The sequence below is a fragment of the Rhinopithecus roxellana genome, chromosome 13 (assembly GCF_007565055.1).
Source record: "Rhinopithecus roxellana isolate Shanxi Qingling chromosome 13, ASM756505v1, whole genome shotgun sequence".
Taxonomy (NCBI): Eukaryota; Metazoa; Chordata; class Mammalia; order Primates; family Cercopithecidae; genus Rhinopithecus; species Rhinopithecus roxellana.
Genome location: NC_044561.1, coordinates 29088190 through 29107954, shown reverse-complemented (window position 1 = coordinate 29107954; position 19765 = coordinate 29088190).

Here is a 19765-nt window from a genome sequence, read left to right as displayed (position 1 = left end):
CCCAGGGCATTGGGCTAATAGATGTCCCCAGAGTCCCCAACCGTCTGAGCCAGTGCGGCCATGCTACAAGTGCGGAGTAGCTGGACACTGGGCTAAAAAGTGTCCTAACCCTCATCTGCCAACAACTCCTTGTCCAGCATGCCATGAAGAAGGGCACTGGAAGTCTGACTGCCCCACCCTGAAAACGGGCATGGCGCCTCAATGTGATGTCCCTTCTCAGGACCCTGGGAGCTCCTTCCAGCTCTTACATCTGGATGACGACTGAAGGTGCCGGGACTCGGGGACCCCCATCACCCTCGCCGAGCTGTGGGTAACTCTCCTGGGAGCGGGTAAGACAATTAATTTTTTAATCGACAGTGGGGCTACCTACTCTGTTTTGCCGTCTTTCGAAGGGCCTAGCCTTCCCTCCAATATTTCTGTTGTAGGAGTCAATGGCTCCCCGTCCAGCCCTCGAAAACCCCACCCCTTAATTGCTGCCTGGCCGACAACTATTTTGCACACTCGCTCCTCATTATCCCCTCATGCCCCACTCCCCTACTGGGCCGAGATGTTTTAAGTCAACTGAAAGCCTGTATCTCCATCCCTACTAGCGCCCCCCACCCTACCGGCCATCTGCTTCTAGTATTGACTAACTCAAATGACTCCAACAATCCTACTAACCCTTTCCCCGATTTCCCCATTCCTATCGACCCCCAAGTGTGGGACACCTCCACTCCTGTCATGGCGGACCATCATCCACCAATACTTATAAAACTTAAGAAACCATCTCAGTTTCCAACCCGCCCACAGTTCTCTCTCTCTCCACAGCACTTATGAGGACTAAAACCAATCATTACTAGGTTACTCAGCCAACACATCCTCATCCCCATTCATTCTCCCTGTAACACCCCAATCCTACCTGTAAAGAAGGCAGATGGAACTTTTCGGTTAGTGCAGGATCTTCATCTTGTCAACGAAGCTGTTTGTCCCACCCATCCGGTAGTTCCCAACCCCTATACTCTTCTTTCTCTCATTCCACCTAATACAACACACTTTACTGTACTGGATCTAAAAGATGCATTTTTCACTATTCCCCTGCACCCAGATTGTCAGTTTCTTTTTGCTTTTACATGGGAAGACCCAGACACCCATACCTCCACCCAACTGACATGGACAGTGCTTCCCCAAGGGTTCCGAGACAGCCCCCATTTCTTTGGGCAGGCCCTAGCAAAAGACTTAGCCCTCTGTCCTCTTACCAATAGTAAAATTCTCCAATATGTAGATGACCTTTTACTCTGTAGTCCCACGGGACAGGACTCTCTTTTAGACACTGCGATCCTCCTTAATCATCTAGGATCCAAAGGTTACCGAATATCCAAACACAAAGCTCAACTCGCACAACAATGTGTCATATATTTAGGTATTGAGATCACTCCTACGACGCACTCACTTACTACAGACCACTTAACTCTAATCCAAAATCTTTCTTCTCCTCAAGACGCTAAGGAAATTCAATCCTTCCTAGGCCTAGTAGGATTTTTCAGATACTGGATTCCTAATTTCGGAATCTTGGCTAAGCCTCTATATGCAGCTGTCAAGGAGACTCCCCAAGGACCTTTGTCTAACCCAAAGTTAATCTATAAACATTTCACTCACCTGAAAAACTGCCTTCTCTCACATCCTACTCTCTCACTCCCAGACTTCCAATGCCCCTTCCAGCTTTTCACAGATGAAAGACAAAAAGTTGCAGTGGGTCTTTTCGCCCTATCTATAGGCGCCACCTACCACCCCGTGGCATATCTATCTAAACAATTAGACCCCACCGTACAAGGGTGGCAGCCCTGTCTTCGGGCCCTAGCAGCAGCAGCCTGTCTAACCCAAGAAGCAAAGAAACTCATTAGGGGTGGTAACCTAACAGTCTTCTCTACTCACCGCCTTCAAGATCTTATTGCCCAAAGAAGTATTAGCCATCTAACCCCGTCCAGACTCCAACTCTTTCACCTCTTATTCATAGAAGACTCCACCATTGCCCTAGGAGTCTGTTCCTCTCTGAATCCAGCAACCCTACTTCCTGACCCTCTCAAGCAACCTAGTACTGAACACTCCTGTCCAGAACTTTTAGAGGCCCGACCACTTAGTCACTTACATTTACATGACCAGCCATTGGAAGGTTCACAGTTAACCCTATTTGTAGATGGCAGTTCTTTTATAAATTCTCTAGGAAACAGACAGGCAGGATATGCGGTAGTTACATCTTCTGCTGTCCTAGAAGCTAAGCCTTTACCACAAGGAGCAACATCACAGCAGGCAGAACTTATCGCACTAACTAGGGCTCTCCTCCTATCCAGAGGAAAAACGGTAAACATATACACAGACTCCAAGTATGCCTTCTCGATTGCACACACCCACTCTGTCATCTGGAAAGAGAGAGGGTTCCTAACCACCAGTGGTACCCCTATAGTCAACAAAAAACAGATACTCAAACTGCTAGATGCTTTATCAGCACCTTCCAGAGCAGCCATCATACACTGTAAAGGTCATCAGACTCCATCTAACTCGGTGGTGGCTGGCAATAACTTTGCTGACACCACTGCCAAGTCGGTAGCCGGATTCTCCACTCCCACGCTTCCCTCTATTTGTTTTCTCTCTCCTCAATATACCCCTACTTATACCCAAGAGGAAAAGACCAAACTATTACAAGATTCAACAGCCAAACTAGCTGCAGACAATTGGATTTATCTCAATAATAAATTAGTTATTCCTGAAACTCAACTCCACACCATTCTAAAAGACATACATAATTCCCTACACATAGGACCCAAAGCTTTATATAACCTCCTAAGCCCCACACTCATGACACACCTAATTATAATCAACCGACAGTGTTCCACATGTCTCAAGTCAAACCATCAAGGTGCATTGCGCAACCCCCATCCGAGCCATCAACTCAGAGGGCACCAACCAGGCGAAGATTGGCAAATTGACTTTACCCACATGCCAAGGCATAAAAAATTCAAATATCTCTTAACCCTCATTGATACTTTTTCAGGATGGATAGAAGCCTATCCTACTACAGGAGAAACCACCAGTATAGTTGCCTCCATACTCACTGAACACTTTATTCCTAGGTTTGGCCTCCCGCTCACTCTTCAGTCTGACAACAGCCCAGCATTCATCTCCAAGGTAGTCCAACAGGTGGCAGCCCTCCTACACATCACCTGGAAACTCCACATCCCTTATAGACCTCAGTCTTCTGGTAAAGTAGAGAAGGCCAACGGGCTCATTAAGCAGCAACTCACCAAACTCTCCCTCGAGACTCGACAATCGTGGGTAACTCTCCTTCCCCTGGCCCTAACCCGGCTGCGAGCAGCCCCAGGGAGTCCAACAGGCCTCAGTCCATTTGAATTAGTTGACGGCCGGCCCCTCACCCTCCAGCAGTTACCCACCCTTTCTTCCCCGCTGGCAACTTATCTCCCATACCTCACCCTCTTGAGACAACTCCTGAGACAACATGCAGAACTACCACACCCCTCTCCAACAGACACCTATAGCCCACATCTCTCTCTCAGCCCAGGAGACCAAGTATACTTAAAAGATATCCAAGCCAAAGATCTTCAGCCTAGGTGGAAAGGCCCCTATACTGTCCTCCTATCCACATACACAGCAGCCAAACTTCTAGGACACACGCACTGGGTCCATATATCACAATTAAAAAAGGCCCCCACAGAAGACAATCAGTGGACATCTACTAGACTTACCTCTACCCGTCTCAAATTCACCAAACTCTCCCAACCACCACATGTTCCCTGACCCCTTGCGCTTATCCCGATTTCTCACCATACTCTATATAAACATAATTGAATTCCAATATCTTACCCCAGATCCCTACTTGCCTCCAGATAGTAGTCCATCACAGTCGTTCTCCCACTTACCTTTATAGAACATCTTCAGTGACAAGGTGTACCCTGTGATTACACTGAAGATGAAGTACTATTTCATACTTATATTACTATCTTTTTCTTGCATTTCAATCTCTATTACTAACCCAACTTTCATATGGAGATTCTCTATAGTTGAAACTTGGTCACACAAAAATAAACAGCACTCACAGCTACAAGGCACTGCTGACTGCCCCCCTTCAGGCTGCCAACCCCATCTTACTATAAATTTCACCCTATTGTGTTGCAGTGCAGCCGGAGCTAAGGCTCTCTGCTTCCTGCACGATCAGACACATTACAATTGTAAGACTTACTGGAAACAAAAGAACCTAGGATGCCCTTATATTTATTGTAAGATCCATTATGCAACCTTGAGACAGACGAAACCCACTGCTCTCTTCACCATTGCGAATCAACGAACCCCCCTTCAATACCAATTAAATATCAAGGACCCATGGGACCCCCGATGGGCAGACGGAGTCAAAGGTGGACTCTACACAGGCTACACAATCCTTAGTTCATATCCCATGGCTACTCTCCTGATAAAAAGAACACTTGTCCAGCAAAAATCCCTTCCTCAAAACATACAAGCCCTACAGAATTTAACCTTAGCCATACAAGCACAAGAACAGGCCTTACAAGATCAATTACACTCCTCCAATAAGGACCCCTTCTCATGGTTAAAACTAGTCCGTCAAGGGTTAAACCTAACACGGGCAGCCAACCTAACAAATCTCTCCCACTGTTTCCTCTGGGCGGCCCTTGAAAGAGCCCCTTTAGTGGCAGTCCCTTTACCTACTGCTTTCAAGGCTACAACTAACTCCATAGGCACCTCCCAAAAACCGTTCTTACTCCAAGTCCCACTATACCAAAGCCCAGAAAGTCCAATCCTTCCTTTCTGCTACTCTACCCCAAACACCTCCTGGTGTAACTATACTCAGCCACCCGCTAAGACCCAGATGGCTCCTATCACAGGTTATTTCTGGTGCAACAAAACCCTCTTCAAGGTCCTTAATCGCACATCCATTGGTCAATCCTTTTGTGTCCCAGTGTCCCTAGTACCTAGTTTAACCTTATATAGCAAAGCAGAAGTAGCTGAACTCATCATACAATTTAACCCTCCTCCTAATGATCTCCAAAAACGGGCTGTCTTCCTTCCCCTAGTCATCGGAGTCTCCCTGGCTGCCTTCTTAGTGGCGTCAGGGCTTGGAACTGGGGCACTTGCCCAAAGGTACAGTCTACCCAATCTCTAGCAGCTCAAATCCGAGAGGCCATAGAGGCTTCAGCTGAAAGCCTGGCCTCTCTGCAGCGTCAAATTACCTCAGTGGCCCAGGTAGCAGCACAAAATAGGCGAGCATTAGATTTACTTACTGCCAAAAAAGGAGGAACATGTCTCTTCTTAGGAGAAGAATGCTGCTATTATGTAAATGAGTCAGGCCTAGTAGACACTAACATCCAAACCCTAAACAGGATTAAAGCAGAATTAAAAACCTACAAACCCCCTTCACCCCCGGACCACTGGTATGGCTGCTGCCCATAATACAGCAGATGCTTCCGTTCCTAATTCCCATACTAATCCTCTGTTTTGTCTTATGTCTCGCTCCTGTTTTAATCAAATTTCTCCGAGCCAAAGTTCAAGAGATCACGCGCGTCACCTTCAACCAGATGCTTCTTCATCCGTACGTCCAAATACCAACCATAGACCCCAACCTTAATGACGTCCCTTAACAGCAGGAAGTAGCCAGACAGACCACGCCTCCCCTTATCACTATTATCAATAAAATGTTGGACTGTTTGGATGAACGGAGGCAAGATGGCGCGGTTCCAGGTTCTTCACTGTCAACTTTCCCGCGCCGGGGAAAGACACGGGTCGACTGCGCAGGTGCAACCCGACTTCCGACGGAGAGAAACCGGAACCCGCCTAGCCACGCCTACCGCACCGCCCCCGACCGCCTATGTCCCGCCCACTGCCCTCCCACTCCCGGGCCCAGGACATAAAAGCCGCTCCCAGCAGGCGCGTGATGCGAACTTCCTTGGCCCCTCCTCGTACGCGGGACCCAGGAACCTCATCCGAGAACACTGGTGTGAACTTCCTCGGCCCCTCCTCGTACGCGGGACCCCGGAACCTCGCCCGAGAACGCTGGTGCGAACTTCCTTGGCCCTTGCTCCTGTGTGGACCTAGGAACCTCTCCCAAGAACGCCGGAGCAACTTCGTCGGCCTCCACCGCCAGAGACCGGTGAACCTCGCTCCCTCCTTCACATTGGCTTGTAAATAAAGTTATTTTTGCCTTGCCTACTTGCCTTTTCTCTGACATTTGCTCTGGGGCTCGCATTAAAGCAAATCACCTACATCATGTGACTTTTCTCTAATGTCTGGGCTCCATCTTGGAGATGAATGTGACATATAGCTAGGCCTAGCCCCTAGGTTATGTAACTTCTCCTTTTTCAAAATCCTACCCACCAGGGACATTGAAACATTTCTCTGGGCACTTCACTTAGGTAATGTTACCCTGTTGCCTGGAGCCTCCCCTCAGGGTATATTGTGACATATTGCTGGACCCAGTACCTATGTGATATTACTCTCCTTTCTTGCGTGGGCCCTGTATACATTGTGTATTGTAATATATGGCTGGGTTCAATGGCTAGGTGATGTAACTCTTATGCGTAGACCCTACCCACAGGGACATTAAGACATTTCTTTAGTTCTGACTCTCCTCTTTTGCCTTAGCCCTGCCAAAAAGGGAAGTGGTGACATATAACTGGACCTAGCAACCATCTGATATGAGTCTCCTCTTTTGCTTGCACCCAGCATATTTTGGGTATTGTGGCGTGTCATTTATCTCAAACCTGCAGGATGAAAGGCTCCTGCCTGAGCCCAGCCATCAGTTAAAATTGTCATTCTCCCACACATCAACACAGCCCATAACTGAGATTCTGAATCTCATGCCCAGAGGCAGTCAAAAGTTGGGAAAACTGGCTCTCATAAGTGAATATTGTCCACAAGTGGATTTGTGATTCCCTGACCAAGATCCAAAACTCTTGTGAAGCTGTGACTGCACTAAGATAACTAGGTATGTGACTCTGTTGCTTTGTCCCTGTCCTTAGGGAAGACTGTGACATATCCCTGACACAGACCCAGATGATGAGACTTTCCTGCTTGCTGACTACCCAAATGTGAGATTGCGACATATATTATGGCCTAGCACATAGGTGTGAAAATGACTTTCATACCTTAAATGAACCAATAGGAGAGATACTTTCTCTCATAGCCAGGTTTAAAAAAAAGTGCAAAATTATGGGTCTTCTCTTACTATGAAGGTCAGAGAAAATAAGCACTCTTGCATATCATGTAAAGCACTCAGATGGTACAGTGTCATCACAGGCCTCAGAACACAGGTGAGATTGTGTTCTTTGTATGCACACCCATCAATCATCAGGATTGTCATTCTTACAGAGGAACAGAGGTGATTGGGGAGGTCCTAAATCTCATACCTGAGCGCAGTCCACAGTTGGAATTGTAACTATCATATGTCAACATCCAGTCACAGTTGGGATAGTGGCTCATTTCTGAACCCAGTTTGTAGCCAAGTAAAGATCCTCTTATCTGGATCCACCCAGCTGGAGAAATGTTAACTCTCATACCTGGGCTTATGGCCACAGGTGTGGTCATAGGTTCATGTCAGCATGAAGACCTCAGAGTGGATTATGTCTCACTTATAGTGTACAAGGCCCTCAGGAGGTACATAGTGTCCTAACAGGGCCCAGCAGACAGGTGAGATTGCAACACTCATGCACATTCTGGTGACAATAAAGATTATTATCCTCAAAAATGAACACAACTGGCTGAGCGCGTTGGCTCAAGCCTGTAATCCCAGCCCTTTGGGAGGCCAAGGCGGGTGGATCACAAGGTCAGGAGTTTGAGACCATCCTGGCAAACATGGTGAAACCCCGTCTCTCTACTATTTGTTATTATTATTTCGAGACACTCTTGCTCTGTCTTCCAGGCTGGAGTGTAGTGGCACAATCTAGGCTCACTGCAATCTCTGCCTCCCAGGTTCAAGCAATTCTCCTGTCTCAGCCTCCCGAGTAGCTGGGACTACAGGCGCATGACACCACACCCAGTTAATTTTTGTATTTTTAGTAGAGACGGGGTTTCACCATATTGGTCAGGCTGGTCTCGAACTCCTGACCTCAGGTGATCCACCCACCTTGGCCTCCCAAAGTGCTGGGATTATAGGCATGAGACACTGCACCTGGCCACCCTGTTTCTACTAAAAATATAAAAATTAGCTGGGCATGGTGGAGTGTACCTGTAATCTCAGCTACTTGGGAAGCTGAGGCAGGAGAGTCACTTGAACCCAGCAGACAGAGGTTGCATTGAGCTGAGATTGCCCCCACTGCACTCCAGCATGGTGATAGAGTGAGACTCCATCTCAAGGGGGGAAAAAAGGAAAGAAAATCGACTCTCATATACGGATGTTGTCCACAGGTGGGTTGGTGACTCTCAAACCAAAATTCATTACATCTGTGAGACTGAAACTCTCCTAAAGGGACACAGTCAGCCAGAGAAGACACATTTATGAATCCAGTTCACTGTTGAGATCGGGACAGGTGTACTTAGGCCCAACATACAAATTCTCATATCTGGAATCTGGACATGTGTGAAATTGTTCATCTCATCTCTGTAGCTTTCTGCAGGTTGGATTGTGACATACATCTCTGCCCAGCTCCTGAGTGTTTTAGCTCTGTTTCCTGTGTCCAGCTCATGAATGGGATTCTGATATATCACTGAACCCAGAACCTAGGTGATGTGACTCTTATCTCTTGCCTTGGTGCTGCCCACAGGGGACATTGGGACATATTGCTTGGTCTTGCACCTAAGTAATGTAAGTTTTCTGTCTTGCATTAGTGCTACTCACAGGGGCATTGTGATGTATTGCTGGGCCCCACATCCAGGTTATGTGACTCTTCTTCCTGTGCCCTGTCCACAATGGCCATTGTGACATATTGCTGCATCCAAAACCTAGATGCTCTACTTCTCCTTCCTGAGCTTTGCCTAAGGGAGCATTGTGAAATATCTATGTGCCCATCACCCATATGGTGTGACTCTCTTCTCCTGCCTAGTCCCTGCTTAAAGAAGGGGTTGTGACACATTACTCTGCCCAGCACCTAGCTCATGTTACTCATCTTTTGTTTTTTAGGATTTGTTTGGAAGGAGATTGTGATACATTGGTCCAACTCCTAGGTGACATCACTCTTTTGACTTTGCCCTGCAAGCAGAAAGCATTGTGACACATTACTGGACCCAACACCAAAGTGAGTCTCCTGCCTGAACCCTGCCCACAGCAATTTGTAACATATGGCATTGTGACATGTCTCTGAGCCTGTCAACTATTTGACAAGACTCTTCTTTTTCAGGCAAGGCTTTGCCCATAAGAGAGATTGTGACATAATTCTGAACCCAGAAAATAGGTGATGTTTCTTCTGTTTTTGCTTGAGCCCCACATTGTGACATATTCCTGGTCCCAACACCTGAGGGAAGGAAATCTCCTGCCTGGGTCTTGCCTATAGGGAGCCTTGTGAAATATTTCTGTGTTCATCACCTTAAAGATGTGACCCACATCTTCTGCCTTGGCCATGTTCACAGAAGGGATAATGAGTTACTACTAGGCCCAGCAAACAGTTCAGGTGATTCTGCATCCTGGTCTCTCTCCAGAGGGGTCATTTTGACATATCTCTAGACCCATCACCTAGATGATGTGACACTCCTCTTCTCCCTGAGACCTATCCGTAGTGGAGATTGTGAAATACAGCCTGACACAGCACCTACATGATGGTACTCTCCCCTCATACCTGGGTGCTGCCCACAGGGGTCATTGTGACTTATAGCTGGGTACAGTCTTCAGGTGATATAACTCTCCTCTATTTTTGGGCCCACACACACAGGGCATTGCCACATAGCTCTGCTCCTCTGACTTAGATGATGTAACTCTCCCATCTGTTACCTCCTCTTAGGGGATATTGTGATATATTGCTGGGCCCAGAACTGAGTGATGTGGCCTTTTCTCTTGCCTGGGCCCTGCATACATGGTGTATGGTGACATATGTCTGGGTTGAACACATAGGTGATGTAACTCTTCTGCATAGCATAGATCTTGCCAACGAGGGTATTATGACATCATAACATATTGCTCAGCAAGGTGATGTGAGTCTTCTGCCTGCATTCTGCCCACAAGCAGTATTGTGAGATATCTCTGAGCACATCCATCATTTGATGTGACTCTTCTCTCTTACCTGGGCTTTGCCCATAAAAAAGATTATAACATGTCTCTGGGCACACCACTTAGGTGATGTGATTCTCCACTTTGTCCTGAGAAATGCCCATGGAAAGAAGAGTAACCTCCTTGACAGCAGCACACAGGTGATGTGAATCTTCTACCTGGTTTCACCTCACAATGTTTCCTGTGACATCTCTCTATTCCCAGAATTTAGATGATGTCACTTTCTTCTTCCTGGGACCTGTCCCGAGTGCAGATTGTGGCCCAGGAAATATGTGATGTGACCCTCATCTCATGCCTGGGTCCTGCCCACTAGAGTGATTATGACACATGGCTGGGCCAAGCTTCTAGGTTAAGTGACTCTCCTCTTCTTCCTGAGCCCTATCTACAGGTGGCATTATTAAATATCTCTGGCACCTAGCATACCCAGAGGGCCCCCCCGGGGACAGCAATGGTTACACTATAATTATAGTGTATGAAGATGTTATTAAAGTCACAAAGGAAGTCCAGGTTGGATTGCAAGTGTTGTTGTTGTGGCCTCATTGGTAGCGACATAGCCATTCAGAAATGTTGGCAGGGACAGTTCTCCAAGGTAGTCCATTTCCTGTGGCCTCTGGCAATTTGATGCATAGCCAGCATTGACTGAGGTTGGCTTTTGTTGCAGCAGTGGCTACCCAGTTGATGAGATCATTCTCAGCCTCAGAAGTGATGATCCAGGTACTGATTACTAGCAGACAGTTTATTCTCTGTAATAACAAAAATGGAGGGGGACGTGATACTGTTTTTCATCTTTAGGAAATTGTACTACCCCTTTATTTTCTGCTCCCATAGCTACAAGGTCACCAGCCATAGGGGTTGGATGTGATGGATGCTGCATCCATATTTTGGCTCCAGGATTTAAGTGTCCTGTACTAGTGGATCTGAATCTCTCAGTTCTGTGTGTAGCCTCTGTTGAGGCAGAGATTTTCTCAGGGGTTAATTGTTAGTAAGGTACCACTGACAATTGAGCAACCCGCATCTGTGGTCTTGCAGCAAAAGAATCTGGAGTGGTATTGTATAAAGTGAACTTTAACTGTCCCCTGTAATCACTATCAATTATACCACCATACATTACAGTGTGTCTAATTGCCAGGCTTGAACGTGATGTAATCTATTCATCCACACTCAAGTTTGCATTTATGGTGGAAATTTTGGCCTGTTGATCTGCCTGCTGATTGAATAGTCTGTCAAGAGAAAGCAGAGATGCATGAGCATCAATATGGAAAACAGCAATAATGGTAGTGTGCACCAGGATTCAGATATTTTCCCAGTAGTGTTTTCTCCAATCCTCTTTATTCCCAATTAACCATTTGTTTCATTGCCATTCGGACATCTGGGTAGTAAGATCATTTGCTACTGAACAAGAGTCACTATACAAGTAACAAATCCCTCTGGCCTCCTCCTGAATAGCTTAGAGGACAGCTACTAGTTCAGCCAGCTGGCTGCTTCCACCCTTGCCTTCATCAGAAATGTTTATGTTTTTAACAGGATTATAAGCCACAGCCTCCCAGCATTGGGTCCCACCAATGTATTTGGCAGAACCATCAGTAAACCAAGCATGTTTCTGATACTCTGGGCTTAGTTCTTTAAAGGATTTGCCCCATTGAGCAGGGGAAGTTTTTCTTCCACATCTGCAGGACTTGCTCGGTGGTTTCCTGAGTCGGCAGGTTTTTCACATCTTCATGTAAACATGATACCCCTTTTTGTTCTGACTTAGCATGGTCTTGTACGTACCATTTCCACTGTATGATGCTACTTTCTTGAGTGTACCCTATCCAATGAGTTTTGAGAGAGCTCATGACCCAAGTCATAATAGGAATTTTGGGCCTCATAGAAACATCATGATTAAAACAAAGGTGTTCTGTTTCCTGTAAAGTTCAGTAGCAGGCCAACAGCTGCTCCTCAAAGAGAGTATAAGCTGTGCCAGCCTCAGGCAGCTTCTGGGTCTCAAACCCCAAAGGTACCCTCTTCCCATTTTGTTTCTGCCTAAGGTTAGCATGTTGATCTAGGACAGTTACTTGCAGTTCTACTGGCCAATCCCGTGAGGGCCACAGATCCAGGGCCAATTGCTCTGCTTTTATGGCTTGTTGAAAAGCCATGCTCTCTTTCTCTCTCCACAAAGTCACAGCATTTTCTAGTGACTGCATGTGGAGGTTGTAAATGTTACCCAAGTGGAGAATATGATGTCTCCAGAATCCAAAAAAGCCAACAAAATTTTGGACCTCTTTTTCAGTGGTAGGTTTGCAAATTCTAGTATTTTAGCCTTAGCCTTTGGTAAAATGGACTGTTTCCCTGCATTCCATAGGATGTCAAGGAACTTTACATTTTGTGCAGGTCCTTGAATTTTACTAGGGTTAACTTCCCATCTTTGAGATAGGATTTGGGTTTTTACCCACTCCAAGCCCCGACTAACTAGTTCTTCAGTTTTACCCTGACTGAGCCACTCAGACAGCTGCTTTTTTCAGCAATAGGCTGATAGCTGTGATCCTGGTCAGTCAAGACGTAGGCTCACCATTGTGCCAGGGCCAGTCTGGAAGTCATATTAGCATTTTCATTTTCTGGCTTATATTTCTCTTGTAGCAACCAGTCCCTATCTTGACACATTAACTTATAAGCAGTAACCAGCTGCCATTCATACTGGGAAATTCCCTCAGCATCCCATTTACCAACTGGGATTCTCTGCAGCACCTCACATGCAGCCAGTAGTTCAAAATGCACTAACTTAGATTTCCAATTTTGACAAAGGCCAGTTCCCTTGGACCACTCAAAGACCAAGAGGGAGAACTGGGGGAGTTTCCATCCCAGGATATGGGAAGTCCCCAAGCTTTCAGTCTGGTCCCTGTGACGAAAAAATGGCGTGCTTTCAATTTCGGATCCTGTTCGTGATGCCAAAAATGTTCTGTGAGGGAAACGTGCAACAGAAGAAGAAAAGACACACACACACAATACGTAGGATAAAATAAACTTTATCCCACGTAAATGGCAATGCAGATATAATCAGCAAATGATACAACAAGCAAATTGCAATTGGAAGGGGAGAAGGGAAAAGAGATATATATATTTATACTCGCCAGACTATGGAGGATTCACCACTAGACTGGGAAGCAGCAGCCTGGGCTCCAGAGATGGCCACTTGTCCGTGCACAGACGAGGAGACATCTCATGAAGTTTTGGTGCAGTCTGGAACCCTAGCTCTTTTTGTAATGAGTTATTTGACACGAAGTCCAGTCAGGAGGGCCCTTCATGACTGGACTCAAAAAACACAAAAAGGTCAACTTGTTTCTTGTGATTGTCTATTGTTTTTCTATAGCTAACATGTAGGAATAAATTGAAATAAAGATTTATCCAAAACTGCTCTGGATGAACACCTCAGGAGTCTCATACAACCTGTTCCAGGACTTGGTGACCATTGTTCATGTCCATGTTCAATTGAATTAAAATTTAATATTTACCTTTTGCTCCACAAATTGTCAAAAGTAATCCCTTCAAATGCAGGAAATTATGTAACTACTCACAAACTAAACTTCTCAACCAAAATTCATAAATTGAGTACAGAGATTTAAAAAAAAAGAAAAGAAAAGAAAATCTAACTACATCTGTCTGCAGGACACCTTGTTTATTTATTTATTTATTTATTTACTTATTTTAGAGACATGGTACTGCTTTGTCTCCCAGGCTGGTCGCAAACTCCTGGGCTCAAGTGATCCTCCCACTTCAATCCCCTAAAATGCTAGGATTACAGATATAAGCCATCGCACTATATAGTAAGAAAAACAGATGAAAAGTGGCAAGATGCAGCAAAAAAAATTTTATGCAAATAATAACCAAATGAGGACAGACCATGCCACAATTATATTATGAAAAATACTTTTTAAATAATTGTCTTAGTTTATAAAATGTACTATAAATTAAAACTGTCAAAGAAAATAAAGGACAAAATAATAAACTAGTTTATTCACTGGAAACCTATGACAATTATGTACATTTATATAATTGTGTGTATATATCTAATTATGTATATACAAACACATATATGCACCTCACATGAGGATTTTAAAATATATCAGTAATATCTTGACAGAACATAAGCAAAAATCAGCAATATATTGAGTACAGTATTTTAATCATGAGTTCTGTAATTAATCATAAGCCAGATAGAATATTAAAAAGAAAACAGAGGACATGAAAATACTGTAAAGCAGTTAGATGTAACAGATGCATAGAGACGACTCTACACAACAACAAAACTCACAATCTTCTCAAAAGTTCATAAAACATTGTCCTAAAAATAACTATTAGGCCAAAAAACAATTTTTAACAGACTTTTTAAAAACTTAAATGTTACAGAAAACCCTTCAAAAACTCAAGGAATCCAGGAGCTCATTTTTTGAAAACATCAACAAAATAGACCTCTAGCAGCACTAATAAAGAAGAAAAGAGAGAAGAATCAAATAGATGCAATAAAAAACGATTATAAATACCTATAAGCAAATAAACTGGAAAATCGAGAAGAAATGGATAAATTTCTGGACACATACACCTCTCCAAGGCTAAACAAGGAAGAAGTTGAATCTCTGAATAGATCAATAACAGATTCTGAAATTGAGGCAATAATTAATAGCCTATCAACCAAAAAAAGTCCTGGACCAGACAGATTCACAGCTGAATTCTACCAGAGGTACAAAGAGGAGTTGGTACCATTCCTTCAGAAACTATTCCAATCAATAGAAAAAGAGGAATCTTCCCTAACTCATTTTATGAGGCCAGCCTGGCACAACAAAAAAGAGAAAATTTTAGACCAATATCCTGATGAACATCGATGCAAACATCCTCAATAAAATACTGGCAAATCAAATCCAGCAGCACATCAAAAAGCTTATCCACCACAATCAAGTCAGCTTAATCCCTGGGATTCAAGGCTGGTTCAACATACACAAATCAATAAACATAATCCATCACATAACAGAACCAACGACAAAAACCACATGATTATCTCAATAGATGCAGAAAAGGCCTTTGACAAAATTCAACAACCTTTCATGCTAAAAACTGTAAATAAACTAGGTATTGATGGAATCTATCTCAAAATAATAAGAGCTATTTATGACAAACCCACAGCCAATATCATACAGAATGGGCAAAAACTGAAAGAATTCCCTTTGAAAATCAGCACAAGACAAGGTTGCCTTCTCTCACCACTCCCATTCAACATAGTGTTGGAAGGACAATCAGGCAAGAGAAAGAAATAAAGGGTGTTCAGTTAGGAAAAAAAGGAAGCCAAATTGTACCTGTTTGCAGATGGCATGATTGTATATTTAGAAAACCCCATTGTCTCAGCTCAAAATCTCCTTAAGCTGATAAGCAACTACAGGAAAGTCTCAGGATACAAAATCAATGGGCAAAAATCACAAGCATTTGTATATACCAATAACAGACAAACAGAGAACTAAATCATGAGTGAACTCCCATTCACAATTGCTACAAAAAGAATAAAATATCTAGGAATCCAACTTACAAGGGATGTAAAGGACCTCTTCAAGGAGAACTACAAACTACTGCTCAGTGAAATAAAAGCAGACACAAACAAATGGAAGAACATTCCATGCTCATGGACAGGTAGAATCAACATTGTTAAAATGGCCATACTGCCCAAGATAATTTATAGATTAAATGTTATCCCCATCAAGCTACCACTGACTTTCTTCACAGAATTGGAAAAAACTACTTTGAAGTTCATATGGAACCATAAAAGAGCCTGCATAGCCAAGACAATCCTAAGCAAAAAGAACTAAGCTGGAGGCACTACACTACCCAACTTCAAACTATACTACAAGGCTACAGTAACCAAAACAGCATGGTACTGGTACCAAAACAGATACATAGACCAATGGCACAGAACAGAGGCCTCAGAAATAACACCACACATCTACAACCATCTGATCTTTGACAAACCTGACAAAAACAATCAATGGGGAAAGGATTCCTTCTTTAATAAATGTTGCTGGGAAAACTGGCTAGCCATATGCAGAAAACGGAAACTGGATTTCTTCCTTATGCTGTATACAAAAATTAACTCAAGATGGATTAAAGACTTAAATGTAAGATGTAAAACCATAAAAACCTAGAAGAAAACATAGGCAACGACCATTCAGGACATAGTCATGGGCAAAGACTTCATGATTAAAACACAAAAAGCAATGGCAACAAATGCCAAAATAGACAAATGAAGTGTAATTAAACTCAAGAGCTTCTGCACAGCAAATGAAACTATCATCAGAGTGAACAGGCAACCTACAGAATGGGAGAAAAATTTTGCAATCTACCTATCTGACCAAAGGTTAATATCCAGAATCTACAAAGAACTTAAACAAATTTACAAGGAAAAAGAAACAATCCCATCAAAAAGTGGGCAAAGGATATGAACAGACACTTTTCAAAAGAAGACATTTATGTACCTAACAGACATATGAAAAACTGCTCATCACTGGTCATCAGAGAAATGCAAATCAAAACCAGAATGAGATACCATCTTATGCCAGTTAGAATGGGGATCATTAAAAAGTCAGGAAACAACAGATGCTGGAGAGGATGTGGAAGAATAGAAAAGCTTTTACACTGTGGGTGGGAGTGTAAATTAGCTCAACCATTGTGGAAGACAGTGTGGCAATTCCTCAAGGATCTACAACCAGAAATACCATTTGACCCAGCAATCCCATTACTGGGCATACAACCAAAGGATTATAAATCATGCTACTATAAAGACACATGCACACATGTTTATTGCGGCACTATTCACAATAACAAAGTCTTGGAACCAACCCAAATGTCCATCAATGATAGACTGGATTAAGAAATTGTGGTGCATATACACCATGGAATACTACACAGCCTTAAAAAAAGGATGAGTTCATGTCCTTTTCAGGGACATGGATGAAGGTGGAAACCATCATTCTTAGCACACTATCAGAAGGTCAGAAAACCAAACATCGCATGTTTCGCTCATAGGTGGGAGTTGAACAATGAGAACACATGGACATAGGGCAGGGAACGTCAAACCCTGGGGCCTGTTTGGGGGTGGGAATCTATGGAAGGGATAGCATTAGGAGAAACTGCTAATGTAAAGGATGAGTTGATGGATGCAGCAAACCAACATGGTACATGTATACCTATGTAACAAACCTGCACATTCTGCACATTTACCCTAGACCTTAAAGTGTAAGATAACATTGAATGTTGCATACTATAAGTTCTGGCCAAAATGGATTAAACTAGACATCAATAACAGAAGAAAATTCATAAAGTTCATAAATACATGAAAATTAAACAATTTACTCTTCAACATGCTTTTGTTCCAGAGTTAGAAAACTTAATATTTTGAACTTGTCCATAATGCCCAAAGTGACCTACAGATTTAACACAATCCCTATGAAATTCTTAATTTTATTTTTGACAGAAACAGAAAATGTGACTCCCCAAAGTATACAGAATTTCAAGGGACCACAGAAAAATGTTGGAAGCATTATAATTCCTGATTTCAAAACATGTTATAAATCTACAGTAATCAAAGTAGTTTGTTACTAGCATAAAGACAGACAACTAGACTAATAAAACAGTGCAAAATGATGTAAACTCTCACATACTTATTGTAGCTTCACTTACAAAAATCAATAGGCTAAAGCAATCCATACTTCCTTTAACTAATGAATGAATGAATACAATTTGGAATATAAAAACAATAGAATATTACTCAGTTTTTGAAAAGCAGAAAACCTTTTATATACAATAAAAATACAATCTTGATGACATTATGCTAAATAAACTAAGCCAGCTACAAGACAGATACTGTGTGAATCCACATGTATGAAATGTCTAAAGTAGTAACACCCTTAGAAACAGAATAAGATGGCATTTGTAAAGGGCTGAACAAAGGAGAAAATGGGCAGCGTTTTCAGGTGTACTGAGTTTTAGCTTTGTAAGATAAAAATGTTCTAGAGATACCTCGCATAATGTCAATATGCTTAACAAGTCTAAACTATGTAATTATTGTCATTGTAAATTATTGTAAAATTGCAAATAATTGTCAATTTTATGTGTTTCTTGTAACAATGTAAACAACAATAATACTTAAGGGAGACAGAGTTATAATGCATTTCAATAATTACCTTCAGGTCCTCAGCAAAACCTGAGTCCTTTCCTCTCGCTTTCCTCCCCAGATAGTGCGAGCTTCCCCACTCGCTCCGCACCTTCTCCATCAACTACGGGTCCCTGGGATCTGTCCAGTTGCCCAGCTAAAGCACCCACCAGGTCATCAGTGCGGCCAGCTTCTATACAGGCGCTGGGGGCTGGGGCTCCTGGATCTCTGTGTCCCATTCCACCAGCTTCCATGACAACTTGTAGTCTGTGGTCCTAGCTGTGGCGATTGCCAGGGGTCTGGCAAGTAAGAGGGGTATCCAGAATGAGAAGGAGACCATGCAAGGCCTGAAAAACTGCCTGGCCTCCTACCTGGACAGAGTGAGGAGCCTGGAAACTGAGGATCGGAAGCTGGAGAACAAAATCAGGGAGTACCCGGAGAAGAAGTGTCCCCAGGTAAGAGACTGAAGGCATTACTTCAAGACCATTGAGGACCTGAGAACTCAGATCTTTTCCAACTCCGTGGACAGTGCCTTCATCATCCTTCAGACTGACAATAACCATTTTGCTCCTGCTGACTTTAAAGTGTGAGACAAAGCTGGCCATGTGCCAGTCTGTGGAGAGCAACATCACTGATAACACCAGTGTCACTCAGCCGCTGCTGGAGACAGATATTGAGGCCTTCAAGGAAGAGCTGCTCTTCATGAAGCACCATGAGGAGGAAGTTAAAGGTCTACAAGCCCTTATTTCCAGCTCTTGGTTGACCATGGAGGTAGATGTCCCCAAGTTTCAGGATCTTGTCAAGATCATGGCAGGCATGCAGGCCCAATATGACAAGATGGCTCAGAAAAACTGAGAGGAACTTGACAACATTTGTCCTTGGTGTTTCTGAAATACGTGAACCAAACCCCAATATCTGCACTTTTACTCTCATAAACTTCTGACATAAGGCACAGATTTTTACAAAATAACTTAATATGGAAATCTTGCAAAATGTGCAGATTTCCCCAGATCCCCCAAAACAATGGAAAAGCACTCAGACCACAAGACCTTCACCAGAATAACAGAAAGAAGAGGAGAACTTTGGCTCTCACTGTGAATGCCCTGGAACGTTAGTGGAGGCAGGGGGGAAGACTTAGAATATTGAAGAGCATAGTAAGCATAGGGCAGAAAATTTCCATCTGTGGCGGCAAAAGAAGCAAATCTAGGATTTTCTAGAACCAATTTCATTGAAGCGGAACCTCCAACACCACATTTTTAAAGTTTCCCCCTTGGCCTTTGCACCTCTCATCTTTGTTATTTGTTCATTCTTTCCTATTGGGGTGATACCTATTATTCTCTCTCTTTTTACATTCCAAAGATATTTCCTTTACTGTGGAACAGGGGCATCCAAGGGAGAAT